This window comes from Trichosurus vulpecula, chromosome 5 (genome assembly GCF_011100635.1).
Source record: "Trichosurus vulpecula isolate mTriVul1 chromosome 5, mTriVul1.pri, whole genome shotgun sequence".
Lineage (NCBI taxonomy): Eukaryota > Metazoa > Chordata > Mammalia > Diprotodontia > Phalangeridae > Trichosurus > Trichosurus vulpecula.
In genome coordinates, this window is record NC_050577.1 from 71,181,188 (window position 1) to 71,190,739 (window position 9,552).

A 9,552-nucleotide genomic window follows, 5' to 3' on the forward strand; every position below is an offset into this window, starting at 1 on the left:
CCATTTTTTAAAGCAAGCTATACATAACAGAAATTCCCATTTTCGCATATAATCCTTTTTTTCTTTTCTACTTCATATATGGAAATGTCTTTTTATGGTCATTAAATTCAGAACAAAGAAAAAAAGACATACAGACACTGAGCTGAGCCATGAAGGAAACTAGATATTCTAGGAGCAGGAACTGTCTTTTGCCTCTTTTTGTATCCCCAGTGCTTAGCACCATGCCTGACATACAGTAGATGCCTAATAAATGCTTACTGACTGACTGATAAGAACCAGAGGTGAAGAAAGATGACAGTCTAGGCACAGCACTAAGACAGAATATAGAATGTCCTACATAGGGAACACCAAGTAGGGCAGACAGGCTACGACAAAGAATGTGTGAGGAGGAGGAGGAGTATGAAATCAGTCTGGATGAAAAGGTCAGAGTCAAACTGTGAAGGCTTTCAATGCCAAACAGAGGATTCTGCATTATATCCTCCAGACAAGAGACACTGAAGCAGGAAGTGGCATGGTCAAACCTATGCTTTGAGAATACCAATTTGGCAGCTAGGTGGAGAACAGATTGGAGATCCAAGTACCTAAAAACAGGAGAACAAGAAGGAAAGAACTGACATAGATAAAGCAGACTGATAGCCAAGTGGAGAGAAGGGGACAAATCAAAGAGACATAATATAGGATCAATAAGACTCTGACATGCTAATCTGCTGTCATATTATGGACACTCAAATAATAAGCAATCTCCAAGACTCAGAAAATAAAGGAATAACTTTTTAAAAACAACATACTTTAAACATTAAACTCTTCTACTGTCAAATCCACCCTACCTCCAAATTTGCCTATTTCTGTCAAAGGCACAACCAGTCCACCAGGTTTGCAACCTGAGAGTCATCCCCGACTCTCCCCTTCTCCCTCAGGTCCCATATCCAATCGGCTGCCAATACCACAGCATCTCTTTCGTCTGTCCCCTTCTCTCCACACATGTGGCCACTACCCTAATTCAGTCCTCATCTCCTCTCACCTAGACTTAAAACAATTTCCTAATTGGTCTCCTCTGCTTCTAGTCTCTCCCCTCTCCAATCCTTCCTCCACAGAATCACCAAACTAATATTCCTATAACACAAGTCAAGATTATGTCAACTAATTTAATACAAATTAAATCTATTATTTATCCAGAAGAAATATCCTCCAAGATCCTTATTTTTGAATATTACTTTCTGAGATCAGAGTGCTTATATTCTGTTATATAATACAAGCTACCACCCTAAATTACAGTACATCTAAGCATGTATGTTTACTTAATAAACACTAAATTGAACTCTTATCTTTCCCCTCAACCCCTTCCCTTTTCCTCATTTTCCTATTATTGTCCAGGATACTACCATTCTCCCAGTCACCCAGGCTCACAATCCAGCCCCAGTCAACTCCTTATTCTCTCTCACCCCCCCCCCAATCCAATTAATTTCCAAGTCTGTTCATTTTAATTTCATCACATCACTTATCTCTCTGCTCTCCTCTGACGCTGCTACCACCTTGGTGCTATCCCTCATCACCTCACTGCACTGCGTCATCCTGGCCAAGTCACTTTATCTCTCTCAGCCTGTTTCCTCATCTGTAAAATGGAAATATTAGCACCGACCTCCCAGGCTTGCTTTGAGGATCCAATGAGACAGCAATCGTAAATGGCCTAGCACAGTGCCTGGCATGTACTAAGCACTATATAAATGTTAGCTGTCATTTCCCTGCCACAAATGTCTTCCCACTTGAGTCCATCCTCCACTCAGCTGTTAAACTGATCTTCCTAAAGCACAGGTCTGACCATGTCACCTCACTATTCAATCAATTCTAGTGGTCCCCCATCACCCACCTCCAAGATCAAATATAAAATCTGGCATTCAGAGCCTTCGTTACCTGACCCCCTCCTACTTTTCCAGTCTTCTCACAGGCTCTGCAATCCAGGCACGCTGATCTCTTTGAAGTTCCTCCTTATGACACTCTGGCTGTCCCACCGGCCTGGAAAGCCCTCCTTCCTCATCTCCATTTCTTAGTCTCCCTGGCTTTCTTCAAGTCCCAATGGAAATTATACCTTCAACAAGAAGACTTTCCTAAGCCTCCTTAATACTATTGTCTTCCCTCTCGATTATGCCCAATTTATCCTGTCTATACTTGGGTTTGTACATAGTTGTTTGCATTTGTCGCCCCCATTATAGACTATGAGCTCTTTGAGAACAGAAACTGCTTGCCTTTCTTTGGCAAAAAGGTAGGAGATGATGTTGGGCATTCATTGTCGTCCTTTATACTCCAATAGGACCAATTATATATCACAGTGATGTCGGTTTTAATGTACGTTATATCCAACTGTGGCTGATCAGACCACTATGAACTGAGGTTATACCACAGGTTGGGCACAAATAGTCTATATGTTTGTTATAAGGATCCTTTAGCTCGGAACTCAATGACAATTGTCACCATAGTTGGTCTGTCAGGTTCCCCCAATATGCTGGGGAGGAGTGCGTATATAGGGAGTGGGAAGCATGATAGTCTAGAGACATTGGAATAGCTTTCTCCTGATACAGCCAAAGAAAACCTTTGGCTGCGTATATCCCTTTTGGTGTTTTGGAGCTTATCAATCTATACAGCTATGTTGTTGAAATGAACTGACCAACACATGTATAGTCTCTTAAAGTTGCAGTGAATATGTACTGCCAAAACAGAGCTTGAGGAGTACAAGTCTCCATGATTCTTTATGCTTACACTCTACTGAGTTAAAATTTGTTAACACTTTTACCACACCAAATGAATTAACACAAAATAAAATAAGTAAAAGTGAACATATTATGCAACCCTGCTTCATTCCACTGGTAACAGAAAATCAACTGTACTAGTCTATACACAAAGAACCCAAAATATAATGGAGAAAGACAGGATAGGGTAGAGTACCGATCTTGAACTTCAGAAGACTTGGAGTTGCCTCCCAGTTCTAACACTGTCACCTCCAGCAACTCACATTTTGCACCTCTTTCCACATCTGTAAAATAAAACTTGAGCTGTCTCATGAGAGCGTAAGGAAAGCACTTTATAAATCTTATAGTACTATATAAACTATTATCATTTTTGATAAATGTTTACTGAAATTATCATCCAATAAGCTTTACGCTGAGGGCCTTAGATGCCTCAATGGAAGTTAAAAGAAAAGGTTAATTCATAGGTAGGGGTCTGATGTAGTGGCACAGAACTCTGTAGTCCCTACTCTATGGGGGAAACTTGAAGCTAGTGGATTGCTCAAGCTGAATTCTGAGCTACAGGAGGGATAAAACCAATCACGAAATTCAGCACCAATATAAGTGAGCCCCCCGGAACAGAGTCCAAAAAAATAGAGGAGGTCAAAGCTTCCACAGCAATCAGTTTTAGAACTTTCAGCTTGGGGGACAGAGGGAGACCCAGTCTCAAAAATAAACAAATAAATGAATATATGAATAATTGCTAGACTTATCACTGACCAAGGAAGTACCTCCACCCCTTTGCAGAGCTGGGAGGATTATGGACATGGAACATGTCAGACTTGTGTTGGTTAATCTTACTGAACTGTTTTTCCCTTCTTTTTATTTTTTAAATACAAGAGAATTCTTTGTTATGAGGAATGGCTCTAAGGGATAACGGGGAGGAATCTAAAGGGAAATGTAAGTGATTATGTAAAAAAAATAAAATTTTTTTTTACAAAAGATTAAATTATGTTCACTAAAATCTGACGAAGCAGAGAAGTTAACACATTCTCGAAGGTTTTTTCATAAAATGATTATAATTTTTAAAGGACTAAATGTTTAAGGATAACATTCAGTTATCTGAAAAAATTAACTTATAAAATTAAATAGTTCACTCCCCAATAATGCAGGATACACAAAACATTGCTGTTAGATTCTAATATAATTATCTTTCTTCTTAAATGCTTAAATACACAGTAGAAAATCACAATAAACCCTCAGTTATTCAGGCTTCTAGAATTATTTCAGACCAGAAAGTAGCCAGAAAAGTTCAGAGGGAGGAGGAGATCCCCACCCCCAAGCAGTAAGCAATAAAGAGAGCTGAGAAAAGCCAAAGACTAGAAGATTACACCTCATCACCTGATTATACCTGGTGCTGTGATCCTTCCCTTTGTCAGATAGCTAGATAGAAGTGCTTTGATTGGTTATCATCCTCTATAAAAGCAAAGTTTGGAATTCTGTTTGTTTTGGAAAAAAAAAAGCCAAGAATCCTGAAAAAACATGCTTCTTGACTCGAGGAAACAAGAGTGACAAGGAAACAAAGAAGAAATAAGGGGTAAAAGAAATCAGTGGAATTCAGTAACAATGCTGCCAGTGTGTGGGGAGGAGCAACAATTGGAAGAGATGCCTGGGCCAGAAAACAGCAGACCGCCTGATGGCAGAATAGGTGGCAGCAACAACAAACAGCAATGGAAGGCCAGGACACAAGGGGAGAGATCATAAGTGGCAAGAATATACTAAAAATAAAGAGCAAAGAACAGCCCAGGGAAGAAGTAGGACAATAGAGACCAGCAGGAACGATCAGAGGTAAGGGTACGGTGAAGAGAGCCTCACAGCAAAGAAGAGCTGTGGGACCACAACGACCCAGGCCTAGACATAGAAACTCGGAAAACACCTTAGGGCTAGAATCTTGGGGGGAGAGAGAAGGGAATGGCAAGCTACACCCATTGTACCACAAGATGAGGTTTTGTTGTAACAAGGCCACAGAGGCCATAAGAAAGTGTTTATCTAGGTTTCTAACGCTGTATTAATGATCACATTTTCTTCCCCCTAAAAAGCTAAGTTTAGTGGTATGATTAAATATACCCTGCTTCCAAAAAGTGATTTATGCTAATATTGAGGTTCCATTTTTAAAATTTCTCTGCCCAACAAACGTGTTCCCGACCCCGACCCCTACCCCACCCCAACCCCTACCCCCAACCTCATTCTCTGAAGCTATACAGCCTCCAAGTACATGAAATCTGTGAAAAGATCTGCCATTCAGTTGTATCCAACTCTTCATGACCCTGTGGACCATACTGTCCATGGGGTCTTCCTGGCAAAGATACTGCAGTGGTTTGCCATTTCCTTCTCCAGGAGATTAAGGCCAACAAAGGTTAAGTGACTTGCCCAGGGTCACAATGCTAGCTAGTAAGTGTTGGAGGCTGAATTTCAACTCAGGTCTTCCTGACTTCAGGCCCAGCACTCTATTCACTAGCTACCTGAAAAGACTGCTGCAGTTCAACGTCTCAATTCTCAAACCATATCCAACACTACCCTTTGCAAGAGCCCCAACAACAAAGAATAAGTCTTCCCAAATGGTTACTAACTTCTAGAAGTTAATTGGGCCAAGTTTCTAGTCCTGGGAGAGTACATTTAAATTTCTTCGATAACCACCTGTCCAAGATATCTATATTCTCTAAGATTTAATGTGTGCAAAATTGTTTCAAGGCTATTATTTTTAAAAATCAACAATTTCCACCTAAACGTCTAAGTTGATGTACACAGCCTTTATGATTTGCAAAGCACTTTATATATTTACATAAATACATTGTATTTACTCGTTTGATCCTCAAACGCAGATGTTTTCCCATTTTACAGATGACGAAACTGAGGCTGAGGGAGGTTAAATGATTCACCCAGGTTCACACAGCTATGAAATGACTGAAGTAGGATATGAACGCCCTGTTCACTGTGCCACCTAAGGCTGATCTTAAACTGCTAACATCAGGTCCCCGCTAAAGCTCTCTATGGTCCTTCATGTACATATATAGGAAAATCAACCTAAAAGCTGAAATACTTCAACCTGCTGAGCCGGCGACTTACAAATGAACCAAAACAAACACCTGCCTACTTCCTCGTCTCTCTCTTCTCCGCCACTACTGGGTGACTGGGTTGTCGTTAACACCGGAGTCAGAAGTTAGACTTCTACACAAATCTGCCGGTGCGTAAAAGAGGTATAAGGTGTATCATGACAGCGGGCCGGTCTGCGGACCCTTCCAAAGCCGTCTGCTTCACTGGAAGGGCAGGATCGGGCAGAGGACCGATCTGGGGCGTCAGAAGCCCTGATGTGCGCGCGCCCCCCCCCCCGCTCCGGCACTCATTGGCTATGCCCCCCCCCGGCCCCCCAGCGAGGTGTGGTCCCAGTTTCGTTGTAGGAGGCCGGTCAGCGGAGGGGCCGGCTCTGGGGCAGCGGGGCGCTCAGCCCCTCGTCGGCTCAAGCCCACCGAGAGCCCCCCGACCCCATATTGCGGTCCTTCCGTCAACAGGCAGCGTCCCTTCCAAAGGTCATCGCTAGGTCAAGGTAAAGGTGAGGGTCTACCTGCCTCTGCAGGAGGAGCAGCCGGCGGTCTACCGCGCGCCCCCGCGCAGGCTGAGCCCGGCAGCGCCTCGGACCCTCGGTCCCGGGGCCACCATCACCAAGCGCGGGCCGCTTCCCCCCGCTCGAGGCCGGGGTCACAGCAGGACCCCCCCCCCGGGGCCGGAGGCTTCGGACGCCGCCCGCTCCGCTCCCCCCGCGCTCCCCCCCGGCTGTCACCTGCCTCGGGGCCGGAGAGGGGCAGCCCCGGGCGAGGCTCCAGCGGCCCCAGGTGGGGCTCCTCCACCGCGGGGGGTCGTCCGGAGCCCGCCCGGCTCCTCCTCCTCTCCCTCTCAAGGTGGGCTGGAGGTTGGACGGCTGAAGGAGGTGCCCGGGGTGGGCCGCGGCCCTCCGAGCTCACACTCACACACTCGGGCTTACACGTACTTGCACACACTCACACTCGCTCGTTCAGTCCCGGGGGCGGGGCGGGCGCTGCCCTCCCTCACACAGGAAGTCAGGAAACTGGGGTGGGGGGATGGGGGGAGGGAGAGGAGGAAGAGGAGGAGGGAGCCACAACTTCGAGCCATTTAAACCTAGGCGGGTCAATGCAAGGGTTGCGGCCCCCTCCCCCGCCCGGAGCGCGGGACCGCCGCCCCCCCCCCCCCAGCGACCCCCCCGTCACCCACCCCCGCCGCAGCCCCAGCGCCCCCCGGCCGACCCCCTTTGTCCCGTCCGTCCCATCCTCGCGGCCTTCCCCCCACCCTCCTTACCGACGGCAGCGGGAGCCGGGCGGCGGGAGAGTAAACACGGCTGCGGCACCCGGAGCCCAGCCGCGTCCCCGGGCTTTGCCTCGGAGGGAGGGTGAGTTCCAGGGCACGTCGGGAGAGCGCGCTGACGCGGAGGCGGGGCGGCCAGGGGAGGGGGCCCGGGGCCCGGGGCCCGGCGCGCGCGCGGGGGGCGGGAGAGAGGGACGCGAGAGGGGAAGTGGAGGGGTGCGTCACGTGAGCATGCCCGCGGTGCCCGGGGGCGGGGGGGCGGGAGGCCGAGAGCGGAGGCGGTAGCCGCCTTGTGCCCCAGCGCGGGGCGGGGCTGGGAGAGGGGGCGGGACCGGGCCGAGGGGCGGGGCGGGCCGGAGTCCGGAATGTGTGTGCCCAGCACTTTGCTAGGCTGGGGGAGCGACCGTCAGGGCTCAGGCTTTGACTTGCGGGGGGTAGGGGGTGGGGCAGGGCTGGAGGGGTCCTGCCTGAGAGCGGGGTGCAGAAAGGGCCGGGACCCCGGACTGCAACGTTATAACGAAAGAGACTGGAGCGGGGGTCCGGGGAAGGGGGGCCGGTTCCAGACTAATTGGGGCTCTGAGCCTGGCCAGGTACATATTCTTTCCACCAGCGGGGAGCCGTGGGCATGCAGCGGCACCCTGTCCCCAAGAACAGCCAACTCGGGCTTAAAGTGTAAAGGCGGGGCCCGGGAGCGCGAGCTGAGGCGTAATGCTGGAGGGCGGGGGGGGGGCATAGCATTAGGACTGGATGACGAGTTTAAAAGTTGGGTCTTTCGGGTCAGAAACGGCCAGAAATCGATTCAGTAGCCTGCTGATCCGCCTGTTGCTCAACTGTACCCCCCACTGCAATCATTCTGTTGGTAAACATTTGTTAAAAGTGTTTACTGTGGGCATACAGAAAGGCGAGACAGTCTGTGCTCTCTAGGAGACCCCCGTTTAACGGGAGTGACAACGTGCAAACAATTCCGTACAAACTAGTTATATGACAGAGAGAGAGAGAATGAATCAGTCGAGGGAAGGCACTAGAATTAAGGGTAAGGGGAGGATCGGAAAAGGCTTTGTGGAGGAGGTGGCATTTTAATTGGGACTTCAAGGAAGCCAGACTATGGAGATCTCGAAGAGGGATTGTCCCAAAAGTCCTAGTGCAGTTTTAATCTATTAGTTTTAGGCAAAGGTAGTCATCCACCTGGGCACAACACGCATGGAGAACAATGAAGGGCACTTTTAGAATAAGTGTCATTTTAATGCCAGAAAATTATGCCCTTGGTGGATTCGGTTTTCCTTTGGTGGTAAATCAAGTGAATATTCTCTGGTGAAGGGTTCTGAGTGTATGCTAGACTAACCTACAAGGGGAACGGTTTTCAAACCTTGGCCTTGACCAAATGAATGACTTCTTGGGGTTCTGCCTGTCTTTCTTCCTTCACCTTGATTGTTCTTGAAAGTTATTAATGAACCAGTCCCTGAAGGTGACAGCAAGATAATAGCTACGCTTTCCTGCCCCATGTATCTCAATATGCGAAGGATCTCTGATGTCATCAGTATTACCTCCACTGATAGGAGAAGAGGGACTCCCCTTTTTATTATTCAGTTATTTATTCAGTTTGGAAAAAGATAAACTGCAGTCCTAATTAAAGTCATGTGCTTTGAAATTAGGTTAATCACATATATTTGTGTTTGTGAGAGAATCAGACAGAGATAGAGAAGAGGGAAAGAGAGAGAGAGAGACTATAATTTAATCAATGATCTTTGGGAATGACTGTTTTTAGAAAAACTCTCAGCCTAGCAATAGCCTTCCCAAAGCTTGGACCTGGCAGTCTTCAGACAAGAGACTTGTCCATCACTAGGACCATGTCAGAAGCCTTTCCAGATTGGGGTAATGGAAACAATCCTAGATCTGGGGTCCCAGGTGAGAGGTTAAATCTTGCTTTTTACTACCTGTATGACCTTGAGGCAAATCATTTCACCCCCAGCTCCAGCTCTCTCACTTGCAAAATGAAGTCATTGGGCTGGATGGCCTCCAAGGTCCTTTCCACCTCTAAATCTACAGTTGTCTTGTATTTTCCACAACTGGGGCTCCTCTGGCACGCTCTTCAAGAACCCAGAGTGGCAAGGAGACATCTGAATGCAGAAGGACAGACACCAACCATTAAATGAAATTCTACAAGTTGTTTGAAGCAGTTTTTCTGACGAAAGAAAAGCATTAATCCAGACAAGCAAATATATAAACATGAGTGTAATAACATCTCTTCATCATTGTACTAGCTCTCTTCGTTCCTCCCTTTCTCCCTATTTTCCTTCACTGCTACTCTCCTGTTCTCTCTTTAGTGATATTGCTCAGCATACAGAGCAAGACTGCTTTATTCTTCCATTTTCTTTATTCTACCTTCCTTAGGGTTCTCTCAGAAGACTGTCATTTTCAAACACCAAAGCAAGGACCTAGTCCAAAACATCATGTC

General features: G+C 47.1%; 1 protein-coding gene across 6 annotated transcripts in view; it reads right to left on the bottom strand.

Moving 5' to 3' along the window:
- The window catches only part of ARHGAP12 (Rho GTPase activating protein 12), a 126,210-nt gene extending 118,990 nt beyond the window's left edge, over positions 1-7,220 (bottom strand). For 2 of the 6 annotated variants that reach the window (XM_036759598.1, XM_036759596.1), the window contains exon 1: positions 7,092-7,218. The gene's annotated coding sequence lies outside the window, so the exon portion shown is untranslated. Of the gene's footprint in view, positions 1-6,558; positions 6,809-7,091 lie in introns of those variants that run through there. The other 4 variants (XM_036759602.1, XM_036759601.1, XM_036759600.1 and 1 more) reach the window with 4 other exon arrangements.
- Between the last annotated feature and the right edge of the window lie 2,332 nt (positions 7,221-9,552).